Source organism: Ovis canadensis, chromosome 3, assembly GCF_042477335.2.
Source record: "Ovis canadensis isolate MfBH-ARS-UI-01 breed Bighorn chromosome 3, ARS-UI_OviCan_v2, whole genome shotgun sequence".
Classification (NCBI taxonomy): Eukaryota; Metazoa; Chordata; class Mammalia; order Artiodactyla; family Bovidae; genus Ovis; species Ovis canadensis.
In genome coordinates this window covers 84,893,924-84,912,324 of record NC_091247.1, presented here as the reverse complement: position 1 = coordinate 84,912,324, position 18,401 = coordinate 84,893,924, and the positions used below count along the sequence as shown (strand labels likewise).

The window sequence follows — 18,401 nt, the reverse complement described above, 5'->3', positions numbered from 1 at the left end:
GACATCAGGATTGTGGTTGTCTGACAGAAGGTTATAATTGGGTGGGAGCATAAAGGGGATTCTAGAGGGACTGTAGCCCTTTTTGGTCTTTGTACTCATTACATATGCATGTGTTCACTTTGTGAAAATTCATTGAGATTCTCCACTTATGATTTGTGCCATTTTTATTTCTATATGTTATATTCAATACAAAGGTGTATTTAAATAGTTATAATCATATGAATACTTGTATAACAGTCACAATGTAGACTTTTAACTAAGCAAATTCCATTCATCTGAGTTTGCCCAATCTAAGAATATCACATAAATGGAAATCCAAACATTCAAACCGGAAAATTACTTGCAGTACAAAAGCACCTTTCACTTCACAAAGCAACACATCAAATTCATGAAAGAAACAAGGAAAACACCATAGAAGATCCATTTTTCAATTTTGTAAATTTATCCTAAGGAAAGAAAAAGTCAACAGAAGCACAAAGCTTGCTGTGGAAATGATTATTTTAAACATGACATCTGTTAGCTAAAATCAGCCCAAATATTCAACGAGTGGACCAAGATTTAGCAAATTATGCTATCACCAGTACAAGATAATAACATACATTTATAATGATCATCAGACTTTGTAGAAACACTAAAAATTTTTACAGGTACAATGTTAGGTAGAAAAATAAAATTTTAAGATGACAGGTACACTCTGATTCTATGTGAAAGTGAACCAATAGGTGATATAAAAAAATAAAAAACTTTTGTGTTGGAGTCATTTATGATTTTTTTTTTGAGGAGGTAGCCCCCTACATTCAACCTCCCTACCACATGAATATTTTTTATATTATTTGAACCAGTTAGAATTCTTCTATTGCAAGTAAAAAAGAGATTTATGGAGCCATAAAGGAGTTACTTTGGCCACCTCATGTGAAGCGCTGACTCATTGGAAAAGACTCTGATGCTGGGAGGGATTGGGGGCAGGAGGAGAAGGGGACGACAGAGGATGAGATGGCTGGATGGCATCACCGACTCAATGGATGTGAGTCTGAGTGAACTCGGGGAGTTGGTGATGAACAGGGAGACCTGGCGTGCTGCGATTCATGGGGTCGCAGAGAGTCGGACACGACTGAGCGACTGAACTGAACTGAAAGGAGTAACTTACAGAATCAAATCAATTACTGCATACCTAAGAAGAAAGAAAAGGAACTAGGAAGGTTACAGAGATTTTAGAAACAAAAGTTCCCCAGCAAAGTCTCTAGGATTCTGCCTTCTGATGACTAGCCTTAAATACCTTCTTTCCCTGTGTGCTGCTATGCAAGATTCAAATTATTGGAGGAGAAAATCTAATTATTCTGGCCTGAGTCAAATATCCACCTTATACTCTGATTGCCTGCCACATCAGAACAACCTGGACCTGGAGAAAGGCACTTCCCTAAAGAAGAGGGGTAGTGTTGTCACTAGAAGAACTGGGTGTAGAAGGATGCTGGGAGGGCCAAAGCAACAGTTTTGTGAAATTGTACGTCATGTTTTCAATAAATCAGAATATTGCTACTTTTTATTTAATTTTAAATGAGAGTATGCTTATTGTAGAAACTACAGAATTCAGTAAAGTGTAAAGAGAGTAATGAAAAAGCAAGCATCCCTTATCCCATTATTCATAACCCTGTTCAGTACTGCTGCATAATTAATTATCTTCAAAACTAGAATGACTAGAGGCAGAAAGTAGAGTAACGATTGCCTAGGGGTTGGAGGGAGTGGGGAGATTGGAGGATGATAGCTGAAGTGTACAGGATTTCTGTTTTTTTTTTTTTTTTCAGTTCTTTATAAGTCTCTAAAATTGGATTAAGGTGATGGCTGCACTGCTCCAAATACACTAAAGCCATTGAACATTTCATAGGCGAATGTAATGGCATGTGAATTATATCTGAGTAAAGCTGGAATCAAGATTGCTGGGAGAATTATCAATAACTTCAGATATGCAGATGACACCACCCTTATGGCAGAAAGTGAAGAGGAGCTAAAAAGCCTCTTGATGAAAGTGAAAGAGGAGAGTGAAAAAGTTGGCTTAAAGCTCAACATTCAGAAAACGAAGATCATGGCATCTGGTCCCATCACTTCATGGGAAATAGATGGGGAAACAGTGGAAACAATGTCAGACTTTATTTTGGGGGGCTCCAAAATCACTGCAGATGGTGACTGCAGCCATGAAATTAAAAGACACTTACTCCTTGGAAGGAAAGTTATGACCAACCTAGATAGCATATTGAAAAGCAGAGACATTACTTTGCCAACAAAAGTCCATCTAGTCAAGGCTATGGTTTTTCCAGTGGTCATGTATGGATGTGAGAGTTGGACTGTGAAAAAGGCTGAGTGCTGAAGAATTGATGCTTTTGAACTGTGGTGTTGGAGAAGACTCTTGAGAGTCCCTTGGACTGCAAGGAGATCCAACCAGTCCATCCTAAAGGAAATCAGTCCTGGGTGTTCATTGGAAGGACTGATGCTAAAGCTGAAACTCCAATACTTTGGCCACCTCATGCAAAGAGTTGACTCATTGGAAAAGACCCTGATGCTGGGAGGGATTGGGGGCAGGAGGAGAAGGGGATGACAGAGGATGAGATGGCTGGATGGGATCACCAACTCGATGGACATGAGTTTGAGCAAGCTCTGGGAGTTGGTGATGAACAGGGAGGCCTGGCGTGCTGTGATTCATGGGGTCGCAAGGAGTCGGACACGACTGAGTGACTGAACTGAACTGAACTGAACTGAAAGCTGTATTGAAAAGTACTAGTGTAACCAACTGTTTCAGTTTGCCCCGGACTTCCCTGGTTTAACATTGAAAGTCCTATATACCAAGAAACCCCTCAGTCCTGGTGAAATCTGGACAGTTGATCATCCTACTCAAGATTTAGCAGCTTAAAACAATGAACATTTGAAATCTAGTTTCTCTAGACCAAGAATGGAGGCAGAGCTTAACCTTATAGTTCTGGCTTAGGGTCTCTCATGAGGTTGTAGTCAAGATGGCACCTGGGGCTGTAGTCATCTGATGGCTTGACTTGGGCTGAAGAGTCTGCATCCCAGTTTACTCATGTGGTTTTATCAGGAGGCCTTAACGTCTTACCATGTGGGTCTCTCCATAGAGAGACATGGAAGCTGGCTTTCCCCATGCGCATGATCTGAGAGAAAGGCTAGCTTGGATGCTGTAGAGTCTTCTGTAACCCTGTCATGGAAGTTACATCTCATCACTTCTGCCATATTCTATTGGTCACACAGATCAACCCTGGAACAATGTGAGAAGGAGCAACACGAGTGTGTGAATACCAGGGGGCAAGAATTGTTGGGCCATCCTGGAGGCTGGCTCCCAACTGTAACCCTATCAGCATTTTACTAATATTCTGCTGATTTTTAAATGGTAGCAAATGCAATTTAGAACATATGAACTATTTAAGAGTGCAAATATAATAGAAAAACATATAATGATGAATACCTTTCCACGTATATTTTATTTCTCACTCTCGGTATATGGCATAAATTTCTGATGTGCAATTATTAGGGTGCATGGTTTAAGGATTTTGTGATTTGTCATATATTGTCATAATGCTTTTCTGATATTCGCAGTGTATCAGAGTGCTCATTTCACCATACCCTTGCTAACCTCAAATATTATTGATGGTAGCTGTGTCAATTTCTAAGTGAAAAATTGTACCTCGTTGTTTCAGAGCGCCTTTTTAACAGCAAGGTTGAATATTTTTCCATGTTCAGTGGCCCTTGCTAATAAATAAGCATGCAATAAGCCATAAATCCTTTCCAGATATATTCATGCTTTCATTCAATATTTATTGACTGCCTAGTGTAAGAGCAGTGAAATGTCTCTACTTCTAAGATGCTCACTTTCAAGTGAGAGAAATGGACAGGGAAGCAGTTCCATATATTCTAATCTGCGAAAATATTTCAAAAGTGCAGAGTCAAAAAACCATTAGGTTGCTGGTAGAGACTGAAAGTATTGATACTTCTCTCTTGCTAGAACATCAAATACAGAGCTTAGAGATGGAGTATAGAGAATCAGACCAAACAAAGGAGCTCAAATCAAATCCTGTTGGCCTTCTCAGCCTCATCAGGAAGGTTAGATCTTTTCCCTGAGGGCGAAGGAAAGGAGGGGGCGAGCTGATCAGATTTGTGCTTTTGTAATTTCCCTTTGACTAAAGTGTGGAGAAGAAACTGGAAAGGGGTGATAAACAAGATAGGGTGGCCAGACAGCAAACAGCTATAGTCTAGGAAAGCGCTGAGGATGGCTTTATCCCAGCGAGTGGCACCAAGGATACTGAGAATTGTCTTAGGTTTAAATAGCATCCCTTGTCTCAGTCTAGGTCTTCAAGAAAATTAAACAATAAAACAAAAGATTGGCAGGTGGACTCCAAAACATGCCATTTATTGCTGAAAAAAGTTCCATAGAGAGCTGAGAGTGAAAGCCAGATGAGATGCTAAGTGAAGCCCTAGATGAGGACAGCCCTCTCTGAGGTGAATTTTGAGGAATGCCACCTGGATCCCTCTTCAAATATAAAGGACTTCTTCCCCTGTGCCGGGAGTGCTGCTACTACACTCAGCTAGCAGCTGAGGGCCTTGGCAGAAAAATCCCGGTAGCCCACAGTTATGTCTCCTTCTTGAGTGGCTGGAATTCAACGACTGATCAGTAAGGAATATAAAGCTATGGTTCCCCACCCCCAATTTGAGACAACTTTGAAAGGTCATCCCAGCTTTGGGGCTCCCTGGAGGATGGCCACAGCCTTTACTGACACTAACTCTCAGCTGCACTTCTCCTTTGCCCAATCTTGCTCCCTTCTTTTTCCTTCCTGCTCATTCTTCCCATCCTATCCTTTTCTTTTCCCTCCTTTTTTCTTTCTTTCTCTCTCTTTCCTTCCCCAACTGTTGATTCCAAAAGCACTACCTAGTAAACCTCCTGCACACTAGTACTTATCTCAGAATCTGTCTCCCAGGGAACCCAACATGTCACACCTCTGGGGAATGCAAAACCTGGAGGACTGGGATGTTTGTTTGTCCCCTATAGCTAGCAGTCGAGAGGATGAAAAGTGGCTCAGAACTAATTAGTCCAGACAAATCATGGGTCATTCCACCTTCCCTGAGATAGAGTAGTGAAATGCATGGAGAAATGCCAGGAGTGACACCACCTATGTTTGTTCAACAAAGCAGAAAATGTTAGGACACCATTGAGTGAAATTAAAGAGATAGAATCACTGGGAATTAATGTAGTGGATATAGGCGAGGAAAAATAGAGCCAGTCAAAAGTTACTCCTAATATTGCAAAATAGTTATCCTCCAATTAAATAAATTAATTAAAAATACAATTAAAAAAAAAAAGAAAAAGAATTACTCCTATGTTTCTTACTGAGGTAACTGAGGGCATGGTAGTGCCTTGTAGTGTGATAAAAGAAAAAAACAAGTTTGAAGGAAAACATGTGTTCAGTTAGACGTGCCTTTAGGAAGTCAGAGTTGTTCATTAGGCGATTAAAGATACTATCTGGAGTTCAGGAGTGTAGCCTGGAATAGTAATATGTGTGTGCTTGTCAGTGTCTGCCCAGTAATGATGAGGATCCCACAAGGCTGACAGATAAATAACTTAGGGAACAGAAGTAAATTTATTTTCAAAAAACCCAACAATTCCCAATTAATATTTCCAGATATTTGAAAAGGTACAACAAGAGCAAAGATGTGATAAAAAGGATGATCAGAAATATGAGGACAGACATCTTGGGCATGAAAAGTATGCTTGGCAGAATAAACATTTCAATGGAAGGATTAGAAGATAAAATATGTCAGACAGTAGAATATGAGAAAAAAGGTAAAAAACATTCTTTCAAAAGACCCAACAGTATCTTTATGTAGGTCCTGTCTTGGTCCTTTTTATTATTAATATTCATCCTTGGCTAGATTTCTGGATTTCCTTTTAGTTCATACAGGGAAAGGCTAGGGTTTTTGCGTTAGACTGGAACAAAAATCTGGCTGAGGGGAAGGGATGGAGTGGGGAGGTGAAGAAGGAGTAACTGCTGGGGTCCTGTCCCTGAAAAGGTTAAATGGGGTGGGTCCAAAGCTCTGGTGCAGGCACTCACATTAAATGGTAGAACACCCTTTCTTTGTGCAGGGGTGGAAAAAAAATGTTTGCGGGAACAGAAAACTTCGTGTCTTAGCCTTTGTATTCATAGCTCTATGAATGTGGGTCTTCCCTCTGTTTAGGAAAAGAGCTTCCCCTTTGTAAAGGTTCCGAAAGGTCAGGCTGCTGTAATAGAATACCATAGACTGGGTGGATTATAAACAAAAAAAATTTATTTCTTACAATTCTGGAGGCTGAGAAGTTCAAGGTCAGGATGCCAGCAAATTTGATGGTGAATATGTGAATATCTGGTGAAAGCCCACTTCCTGGTTCTCACTGTGTTCTTACTTGGGGAAAGGGGAAGGAGAAATCTCTGGGGCATCTTTTAGAAGGACCCTAATCCCAGTCAGGACAGCTCCACTCATGACTTAATTATCTAATCGCCTCCTGAAGACCCCACCTCCTGATACCAGCATATTGGTGATTAGATTGCAACATCACTTTGTAGACAAAAGTCCATATAGTCAAAAGCTATGGTTTTTCCAGTAGTCATGTATGTGTGTGAGAGTTGGACCATAAAGAAGGCCAAGTGCCGAGGAATTGATCCTTTGAACTGTGGTGCTGGAGAAGACTCTTGAGAGTCCCTTGAACTGCAAGGAGATCCAACCAGTCAATTCTAAAGGAAATCAACCCTGAATATTCATTGGAAGGACTGATGCTGAAGCTGAAGCTCCAATACTTTGGCCACCTGATGTGGAGAGCCAGCTCATTGGAAAAGACCTGATTGAGGGCAGAAGGAGATGAAAGAGGACGAGATGGTTGGATGGCATCAGCAACTCAATGGACGTAAGTTTGAGCAAACTCCAGGAGATACAGTGAAGGATGGGGAAGCCTGGCGTGCTGCAGTTCATGGGGTCGCAAAGAGTCAGACACGACTGAGGGACTGAACAGCAACAACAAATATGCATTTTGGGGGACACAAACATTCAGTCTATTGCAGGTGACTGGAAATGGAGGAAGTTCTTTCTGCTGGTTTCTATGTTCTCTCTGAATGGGCACTGTCATCTGTTGAGGCTTGCTGGGTGAGCAGAGATGTTGGGGTGGGATGTGGGTAGGGAGCTGTGAGGAGTGTGAAGATTTGGGAGGAATCATCTAAACGAAGCATTTGAACAACAACAAAAAAGCTGTGTAGGGAAACAGGAAATGATCATCAGGCTACTCTGGGGGCTCAGGTGAGTGGTAGGTGAGTTGAAAAACCACCGAAAAATTGAGAGTGATTTTGACAGCCAGAACTGAAAATGAGGAATCTCTGAAAAAGAGGAGGCAAGCTGGTCTCATAATGAAAACGTTCTTGAGAAGAGACTTGCATAAATGAAAAAGAGAAAAACATCCTCCTATGAGTCACAGACCTCATTTCCTCAGCTCCCTGGTCTTGCTTTGATGTTTACAAAGGGTCAAGTGATTATAAAGGGGAAAGGTAATGGGAATAATAAACCCAGGACGCAGGAGAAGGAAGCGACTCCAGAGCCCCAAGGACGAAGGAACCCGCAGGTACTCTGCTGCGAGGAAATGGGAAAGGACTTCCGGGAGCTCTCTTCATAGATCAGCCCCGTCCCCACCCTCACAGAAGCTCCCTCCAGGGATCAGACACTTGGTTGTCTTTGCTGCTCTACCTAGAACACAGGTACAAGGTAAACACTTGGTGAATCAAAGAATTCCATGGTATAGTCACAGGCTTTTTGAATGGCTGAGCACACCAAAGTCTGGTGTTTTGTTTTTTCTTCTCCGCCTTTACAAAAAGCTTTCAAGCAGCTTTTGGGCCTCTGGGGCCTTTTCAAGACAAATAGTCCTACTGCTGCTCCAAGAGCCCCACCGCCCACTTCCCAACTGAAATTGCCTCTCTCTGTTCTTGCTGGTAGGAGAGGCACAGCTTGCTTTGCGAGAACCTTGCATAGAAAATGGTGCAATCTGGGCCGTTTTTCATCTTTTCCAATCTCATTTCCTAAATTAAAGAGAGAGAAATGTAAGGAATCTCAGGAATATGAAACTTCTCTGGAATGATCTTTATTGAGCAGTGCTTGGAACGGGCTGAAATCCTGAAGCGCTGTCAATGCGGCCAAGAAGAAGGGAAAATGACAAATAACTTCAACAGTCCTTAGCCAAACTCTGAAAAAGATATCTAGAGCTATTTTTTTCCTTCTGAGAGTTGTTTGCCTTTCCCCTAGTTTAGCAACTGTTAAAAGATTGTTTTAGATTCTTTGGGGGTGGAAGAAAAGAAAGGAGAAGGGAATCCAGTGTTTAGGAAGTAGCATGATGTGGTTAGTAGTCCCCTGGAAGCTGTGTAACTTTCACGACTGTTTCATACATGCTGACTTCCTCTCCTTTCAGGGTGCCCCTGACTGTTAAGTAGGGTTTTTATTAATGGCATTCTCCTAAGGAGATTGTTCACAGCATTTGGGTTCTCCTTCCCGGTTCGATCTCTCTTTGTGGTCTGTAAATCATCTTTCCAAGGGCTTCATTCATGGTGAAGAGCCATTTTGTCTGCCTTACAATTACCAAAAAGAGTGTAAGAAAAACTGTGTTAGTCTGCCAGGTGGGCCAGAAACACTTGACTGCACTAAAAAATTTCCAGCCATGGCAGTCTCAGCTTGCCCTTTTGCTGTGAGCAGTGCACAAAGTCTGCAAAGCATTTTCCCTGAAATCTCTTCCGCCCCTTGGCCGAGGCGAGTTAGGCTGGTTACCAGAGGTCTGGGAGGAGACCGCCTATAGAGTGGCAATTTGCTTGCACCCTTGTTCTCACCCCATTGTAAGCTAACCTCTTCCAGGCTGAGCTGGTGGTGAGAAAGGAACTGAAACTGATTTGCCCACAGTCCGTCTGGGTGAGTGTTGACCCAGGACTGAAGCACAGAATCGCTGCGCACCAGCCTGCCTGGGGCACACTGGGCTGAGTCACGGCTTCATCAGGAATGCAGCTAGTCTGGAATGCAGCGCAGGGGCACAGGCCTTTAGAAAGGGGAGGCTTTTTTCCTAAACAGAGTGAAAACCTACATTCATAAAGCTACACGAGATCTTTAAAGAAAAAAAAATCACACATTACAGGTAAATAAAGAATTTTTCTTTCTACTGCTTCTCCCATCTCCATTTCAGGTTCCTACTTCGGGCCAAGGCACATTTCATTTTGGACTCTATCTTTTCATCTTTTCAGATGTTTAAATATCTATTATTTTCTATGTATTATATAGTTATATGCGTATATGTGTATATATACACACACAACAGAGATTTATAGACAGAGGGAATTTTGCTTTGACCTGAATGGTGTCATACGGTGTGGATTATTCTCCAACTTGCCTTTTTTTTTTTTTTTTAATTTAGCTATGTCTCTTGGAGACTTTTCTGTGTCAGTAGGTTCTAATTCTTTCTAACTGCTGCATATGTGCTTGCTCAGTCGTCTAGTCACGCCTGACTGTTTGTGACCCCATGGACCATAGTCCGCCAGTCTCCTCTGTCCATGGAATTTTCCAGGCAAGAATACTAGAATAGGTTGTCATTTCCTCCTCCTGGGGATCTTGCCAACCCAGTGATCGAACCCACATCTTCTGTGGCTCCAGCGTTGGCAGGCGGATTCTTTACCACTGAGTCACTTGGGAAGCCCAACTGCTGCATACTCTTAAACGTAACTCGGATACGTTGCTGTTTATTTAGCTCTCCCTCTTTTGGTGATTATTTTGGTTGCTCCGGTTTTCACTGCTACAGATAGTCTTCAGTGAACAGCCTCTTAACACTCTCCTAGCATCCATGCAGTATTTCTCTAGAGTAGATACCAAGGTGTAAGATTGCAGAGTCAAAGGGTAGATGCATCTCAAGTCGGAAGAGCTGCTGCCCAGTTTGTTCTCCAAAAGGCTTACGCAGTTTATATTCCCAGGTTTAAGAGAGCACCTCCATTTCAATATGCTTGTCACGCTGGATGTCAATCTTTCTTCCTTATTGCCAGTTAAATGTGGAAAATGGTATCCCCCATGTTGTTCTTGGCATTTCCCCCTAAAATGGTGACACTGAGCATCTTTTCAAATGTTCATCATTCATGTTTACTCTTTTGTGAATTGCCTGTTCATATCTTTTTGTCCATTTTCGATTTTGTTTGCCTTTTTCTGAGGATCTATAAGAGCAAGTCCTTTGCTGTGTATGTTACAATGATCTCATCCAGTCTGTCACTGGAATTTTAATCTCATTTATGGCTTATTTCAGTGAACAAATCTAAAGTTTTGATAAAGTGAAATTTCTTAATCTTTTTAACCCATTTCCTTATGGCTTTTGCAGTTTATATATTGTTTCAGAAGATCTTTTCTATCCCTAAGATCAGAAATTTGGTCTTCTATGTATTTTCTTTTTATCGTTTAATAATAGGTTAGCTTTTTTCACCCAAATCTATCTAGAGTTTATTTTAGTAAATAATTGAGATTAAAAAAGAGTCACTTAGGGACTTCTCTGTGGTCCAGGGGTTAAGGTTCCACACTCCCCAATGCAGGAGTATGGGTTCAAAATCCCTGCTTGGGGAACTAAGATTCTGCATGGCTTGGCCAAGAAAAAAAAGGGGGGTCGCTTAATTTTTCTTTCTAATAATAGCCAGTTGTTGTAATATCACTTATTGAAAATTCCATTCTTTCCCTTGTTGTTTTGGGATACTACCTTTATAATCATACTAAATTCCTGTAAACATTGGCTTGTTTCCAGGTTCTCTCTCTTTTTCTGTTGCGCTGTTGATCAATTTTCGTTCTGTTGGAAATGTATTTTTGGATAATTTGGGGACAGTTGTTATCTTGACAACCTCATGTCCTCCTATTCAAGTCTTTGTCTAGGTTTCCTAGTTTTTTCTTGTAGTTCTGGCACATATCTTATTAATTTTTTTTTGGTGGCTGTTTTCTACTTTTTGTTGCTATTGTGAATGGAACCTGTTTTTTACCCTCCTTATCATACTTTCTATTTTCAAAATAATTGGTTTATTGACTTTTTTTAAAAAACACATTGACCTTGCATCATTGGTTCTAATAGTTTTCAGCTGATTTTCTTGGATTTTCTAGGTAACTGAACATGTTATCTGGAAACAGAAAGCACTGAGTCTCTTCATTTCTGTTTTGTCTGGGCTCTTTCAGGTAAGCATAATAGAAACGTAATTCAAATTAACCAAAAAAGGGAAACTTATGAGCTCGCTCAACTAATAAGAAGCCAACACGTCTGGATTCAGGTTATAAAACAATGTCGCTTGATCTTGGTCTTGCTTTCTCAATCTCTCTGCTGTGCTTCCCTTTGTCTTGGCTCCATTTCTAGTCAGCATCTCCCTGTGGTGAGATCCTGCCAGAAGCCCCAAGCTTACATCCTATATTCTCTCAGCAATGCCCAGAACTTCCTTTTTAGTGTTCACCTTGCAAAATTTCTATTTGCAACAATTCTGTCAATAGGATGGTTTTGATTGATAAGATTTGCTCACATGCCCATCTCTGAACCAAGCATTTCAGTCAGTAGATTATAATATGCATGCAGACAGGGAGTGAGACTGGTTCTCTAAGGAAAATTGAAATGTTTTCATCAGAAGAAGAGGATATGGATGCTGGATAGAGGAAAAGCAGGCACTATCCACTCTGCCATATTTAAATCTTTTTCAATATTTTCAATATTTAAACCTATGATTTTTGGGGGGATGTGTGTGAATTTTTGTTTATGTTATGGCTGCTACTTTTCACTCACTTTCTTAGCATTAATTTCCTCCCTCCTTCCCTTCCTTCCTGCTTTCCTTCCTTCGTATGTCCCTCTAAATACAACCTTCCCTGTTTAGCAGTTTTGTGGTTTCTCCAGTTCCTGGGCTTCCAGGCCAGACTTTGATCTTATTCTATAGTGTTATAGATCCAATTCCTTCTCCAGAGTCAAATTCTGGCTGTGAGACTGTGCCTGGCTCTTCTGCATCCCCTAGTATGTCGATTTGTTCAAGCCTGCAGTCGTAAGCCGGAGAAGGAAATGGCAACCCACTCCAGTGTTCTTGCCTGGAGAATCCCAGGGACGGGGGAGCCTGGTGGGCTGCTGTCTATGGGGTCGCATAGAGTCGGACATGCTGAAGCGACTTAGCAGCAGCAGCAGCGGTCTTAAGCAGCTTCCTTCAAGGGGGTACTCCTGTCCGACCCTTGATTTCAGGTACCTTACACAGAAGATGCTTAGCCCCTGACACCTTGTATGAGTCCAGCTCCTGAATTCCTTTGTTTGCTTTCGGCCGAACAAAAGGAAGGCCTTCAGCTCGAGGCCACTTACTTCATTATTTCCATTCCATTTCTGGGCAGCAGAGGTCTTTCTGAGTGTGAACAAAGCTGACTCTTTCCTATTTTACATCTCATCTATTATCACCATTGTCTTGGTTTAGAGTGGTCCTCAGAGCACTGTAAGTCCACTCCCATTTGCTCTTTACTGTTCAATATCCTCCTCCCCTCTCACCTTCCTCTTGGAAATTGTACTCTCTGAGGTCAATGCTGCCATTTCTCAGTCAATGAAATAAATAGCTTTTCCCTTCAGTCCTCATTTTCTTCACTCGTCTGCAGCACCCAGCCACATTGATTGCTCTTCCTTTGGCACCTCTCTGCCTTTGGCTAATACTGTGCTCCACTGATCTGGTTCACTACCTCTTCTGATTCTTCCCCTTTTAAACCTACTTTAAAGGGCAGAAACGGTATGGACCTAACAGAAGCAGAAAATATTAAGAAGAGGTGGCAAGAGTATACAGAAGAACTGTACAGAAAAGATCTTCACGACCCAGATAATCACGATGGTGTAATCACTCATCCAGAGCCAGACATCCTGGAATGTGAAGTCAAGTGGGCTTTAGAAAGCATCACTACGAGCAAAGCTAGTGGAGGTGATGGAATGCCAGTAGAGCTATTTCAAATCCTGAAAGATGATGCTGTGAAAGTGCTGCACTCAATATGCCAGCCAATTTGGACAACTCAGCAGTGGCCCCAGGACTGGAAAAGGTCAGTTTTCATTCCAATCCCAAAGAAAGGCAATGCCAAAGAATGCTTAAACTACTGCACAATTGCACTCATCTCACATGCTAGTAAAGTAATGCTCAAAATTCTCCAAGCCAGGCTTCAGCAATACGTGAACCGTGAACTTCCAGATGTTCAAGCTGGTTTTAGAAAAGGCAGAGGAACCAGAGATCAAATTGTCAACATCCGCTGGATCATGGAAAAAGCAAGAGAGTTCCAGATAAACATCTATTTCTGCTTTCTTGACTATGCCAAAGCCTTTGACTGTGTGGATCACAAGAAACTGGAAAATTCTTCAAGAGATGGGAATACCAGACCACCTGACCTGCCTCTTGACAAATCTGTATGCAAGTCAGGAAGCAACAGTTAGAACTGGACATGGAACAACAGACTGTTTCCAAATAGGAAAAGGAGTACGTCAAGGCTGTATATTGTCACCCTGCTTATTTAACTTCTATGCAGAGTACATCATGAGAAATGCTGGACTGGAAGAAACACAAGCTGGAATCAAGATTGCCAGGAGAAATATCAATAACTTCAGATATGCAGATGACACCACCCTTATGGCAGAAAGTGAAGAGGAACTAAGAAGCCTCTTGATGAAAGTGGAAGAGGAGAGTGAAAAAGTTGGCTTAAAGCTCAACATTCAGAAAACTAAGATCATGGCATCCGGTCCTATCACTTCATGGGAAATACATGGGGTAACAGTGGAAACAGTGTCAGACTTTATTTTTTGGGCTTCAAAATCACTGCAGATGGTGACTGTAGCCATGAAATTAAAAGACTCTTACTCCTTGGAAGAAAAGTTATGACCAACCTAGATAGCATATTGAAAAGCAGAGACATTACTTTGCCGACTAAGGTCCATCTAGTCAAGGCTATGGTTTTTCCAGTGGTCATGTATGGATGTGAGAGTTGGACTGTGAAGAAGGCTGAGCACTGAAGAATCGATGCTTTTGAACTGTGGTGTTGGAGAAGACTCTTGAGAGTCCCTTGGACTGCAGGGAGATCCAAGCAGTCCATCCTAAAGGAGATCAGCCCTGGGATTTCTTTGGAAGGAATGATGCTAAAGCTGAAACTCCAGTACTTTGGCCATCTCATGCGAAGAGTTGACTCATTGGAAAAGAGTCTGATGCTGGGAGGGATTGGGGGCAGGAGGAAAAGGGGACGCCAGAGGATGAGATGGCTGGATGGCATCACTGACTCAATGGACGTGAGTCTGAGTGAACTCCGGAAGATGGTGATGGACAGGGAGGCCTGGCGTGCTGCGATTCATGGGGTCGCAAAGAGTCGGACATGACTGAGTGACTGAACTGAGCTTCACTTCCTCCTCTCATTTTTTAGCTGTAGAGGCCCCCGGGGTCTTTGCCCTCTGGTTTCACTCTCTGTCTCCTTTACCCTTATACTTTGCCACATCTTCAGTAACCTCTAAAGTGAGTGCCTATCTTCATCCCAGGGCTTTTCCCACCTGAGTTCTATAGCTATCCATCTGCCTTTGGTAGTTCCACTTGATGTCCTGCTGTTCCATCAAATTTATTCCCCTTTGAACTTTCCAAATTCCATCACAGGTACCACCTTTTCCTAGTTTCTAACGGTCAAATTCATACCCATTATTGATTCCTCCTATTTTCTCCACAGCCAGCTAATTACACATTTTATTGATCCTCGTGCCTTGAATTTCCTTTCTTGTGATTGCACTGTTGGTGCACCCTCCGTGATACCCTATTATTCCTCTTTTAGACCATTTCGGTGTTTTCCTAGCAAAGCAGGATGGCTTAAAAGTGGCAGAATTTTCATGAGTTTGTGTCAAGCTTTATGATTCTGGACACTCCCTTCCAGAAAATACTTATAAATATTTTAGCTTTCTTTCTGGTCCCCTTATTGCCCCAATAAAGGAGGGAGAATCCTTTATTGTATGGGCAAAATGAAGACTGATGTGGGTTCAGTCCAGAAAGGCTAAGTTGTTCTATTAGAAAGAGCAAGACACTATCAGCAGGAGAGAATTCATTTGAGCTGAGACTAAAGGGATGAGTGAGAACTATTCTGACAGCCCAGGGAAGAGAGGCTTGTTTTCCAGGTAGAATGGGGAGCGTAAGCAAAACAGAAACAAAGCAACATGGTGCCTGTGAGTTAAGTGTGTGTGTGTGTGTGTGTGTGTTGGGGGTCTTCAAAGAGTCAGTGTGAGTCAGGGAGAATAGGGATAAATGAGGCTGAACACAAAAGTTTTCTACAGCAAGTTAAAGATGACCATTTGGGCTAGAATCAGACATGGAACAATGGACTGGTTCAAAATTGGAAAGGAGTGAATCAAGGCTGTCTATTGTCCCTCTGCTTATTTAACTTATATGCAGAGTATATCACGCAAAAAGTCAAGCCGGGTGAAGCACAAGCTGGAATCAAGATTGCTGGGAGAAATATCAACAACCTCAGATATGCAGATGTTACCTCTCTAATGGCAGAAAGTGAAGAGGAACTAAAGAACATCTTGATGAAGGTGAAAGAGGAGAGTGAAAAAGCTGGCTTAAAACTCAACATTCAAAACACTAAGATCATGGCATCTGGTCCCATCACTTTATGGCAAATAAATGGGGGAAAAAATGGAAAAAGTGACAGACTTTATTTTCTTGGGCTCCAGAATCACTGAGTGTGCTGACTGCAGCTGTGAAATTAAATTACGCTTGCTCCTTGGAAGAAGATCTATGACAAACCTAGACAGCATATTAAAAAGCAGAGACATCACTTTGCTGACAAAGGTCTGTATAGTCCAAGCTATGGTTTTTCCAGTAGTCATGCACAGATGTGAGGGTTGGACCATAAAGAAGGCTGAGTGCCAAAGAATTGATGCTTTTGAACTGTGGTGCTGGAGAAGACTCTTGAGAGTGCCTTGGACAGCAAGGAAATTTAACCAGTCAATCCTAAAGGAAATCAACCCTGAATACTCACTGGAAGGACTTTTGCTGAAGCTGAAACTCTAATACCTTGGCCATGTGATGCAAAGAGCCAACCCATTGGAAAAGATCCTGGTGCTGGTAAAGATTGAGGGCAAGAGGAGAAGGGCGTGACAGAGAATGAGATGGTTGGATGGCATCAGCAACTCAATGGACATGAGTTTGAGCAAACTCCAGGAGATAGTGAGGGCAGGGAAGCCTGGGGTGCTGCAGTTCATGGGGTTGAAAAGAGTTGGACATGAATAACAACAGTTTGGGGTATCAGGGATGCATTGGAAATGGGGATGGGGTCATATGGCCACATTTGTGCCATTTGGCTTGCATCTTTCATTAAGCAGGACTCAAGGTAGAGAAGGAATGGGTGTGTATTAAGGATAGTGATGAGATTGTGATTTGCTGCTCTTCACTGCCTTTTTAAGGCTCCTTGTGACCAGAACTGCTGCGTGGGGTGGTCTCTGTGAGGAAAGATGTAGGAGAGGCTCCCAGAAACGGGGCTACTGGGATAGTCAGGATGAGTTTGCCAAGCTGGGGGGCAAATCAAGGTTTAGATCAGAGGAGTCACCATCACGGCTGGCAGTATGGCTCTGCAGGTTATCATAGGTAGAAGGAGTTTCATAGGAACTTCTCCAGTGGTCCAATGGCTAAGACTCCACACTCCCAGTGCAGGGTGGGGTGCAGGTTTGATCCCATATTGGGGAAGTAAATCCTGCACGCCACAGTTAAGACCTGGTGCACCCAAATAAATAAATAAAATAAAAAGGGTCTCATAGATGAAACAATGAAGGTGAAAGTGAAGTGAAAGTGAAAGTCACTCAGTTGTGTCTGACTCTTTGCAACCCCATGGACTATACAGTCCATGGAATTCTCCAGGCCAGAATATTGGAGTGGGTAGCCTTTCCCTTCTCCAGAGGATCTTCCCAACCCAGGGATCAAACTGAGAGCATGGGTCAAATGAAGATCTCAGCCCCTCGTTTCATGGCTCCCCTACTTGTGAACTTCCTGTTGGTCTTTTAGGGCCCATTTGAAATGCTTGTTTCTCTCTGAAGTTTTTCCTTTAGCCCCTGGCCTGGTAGCTATCTCTTTCTCTTTGTAAACTCTGTAACTTGTGGTTTACAAGTATTTTATATCTTTATATTCCCCCTGTGGGTAAAATCTCTGAAGATTGTCTTGCTTATCTTTGTATCTCCTCCATCACCTGAGACTCTGCCCTGTATATAGTTTCTACTGAAGAAACAGTAAATGAGCTGAATCTGTACTTTCATGGAAAAAGTACCTCCTACAGGATTTAATAAGTATGAACCTTAAATAATGAAATATTTGAAGGAACTTGAATATTTCAAAGCTCCATCCATACAAGGCCTGAATAATTCATGCAAATATTGTGAAGAAAAGAACAAAAGCTTATCTAATAATTCAATACACTGTTCTTTATTTTGATAAAGAGGAGATCTCATGCTTTAGTTTTGGTGGTAAGCTCAGCTCTAGAAGCTTTGAAATGCTGATTAGATCAGTTACATCACAATTATATTTGAAAATTGAAAAGAAGCATTTTCCAAAAGGCAGATTCCAAAGCTATGCCTTTTCAAAGGAGGTGTCATTTGGAAAGAAACTGAATCACACCATGAAAGATGTGGCATTTCTTTTGGTCTTCCACTGTCTTCTGTACTACTAGTGTAGGCTCATGTGAGATGTAGAAATGTGCTTAATCAAATTTAGCCTGACTTCTCAAGTTAAGAAAATGTATATGAAGTGTTTCTGAGATAAGAAGAGGCGCATTCTTTTTTTAGCACGCATTCCTCCTATGTGGCTGTATTTGTCTTATTCCCTTATTTGAAAATTTGGCTCTGTTTATAAAATCTACAAATTCTTACTCATTTAGAAGAGAACTAGAAAAGCCTGGAAACCTATGGAGCTGAATGGTATTTTAAAGTGCTCATTCTCATTTTCTCTTCAGTAAAGAACTCAACGCTGTTACTTGTATTTATCTGATAGTACACGCACTTGGGATTACTCACCTGGGAGCGAGACCTGAGTTCTGGTGCAAGCCTTCTATTTACTGACCTGGGTGATGCAAATCTCTTAACCTCAGAGGTAAAATGAGGGGGGTGTTACCCCTGACTCCATGCTTCTGCAGTTTAAGTATAATTAACTCAAATGTTTGATGAGCTCTTTAAAAATTAAAAAAAAAAATTGTTGGTGGCTTTAATAAGTTTGTACCATTGAGCCCTGAGTCGTATTTTTGAAGTAATATAAGACAGGGAGAGAGGGTTGAGAGGTCCCTTCCATTATATGAATTTCATATTGAATGTGTTAGCTTGAGATAGCACTTGCCTAGAG

The 18,401-nt window shown here is 41.8% G+C and overlaps 1 long non-coding RNA gene across 1 annotated transcript in view; it reads left to right on the top strand.

Moving 5' to 3' along the window:
• Positions 1-9,024: 9,024 nt before the first annotated feature.
• Positions 9,025-18,401, top strand: part of LOC138437030 (uncharacterized) — a 52,322-nt gene continuing 42,945 nt past the window's right edge. Inside the window, exons 1-2 of the long non-coding RNA XR_011255732.1 lie at positions 9,025-9,187; positions 11,170-11,241. This is a non-coding gene — a long non-coding RNA (uncharacterized lncRNA). The remainder of the gene's footprint in view (positions 9,188-11,169; positions 11,242-18,401) is intronic.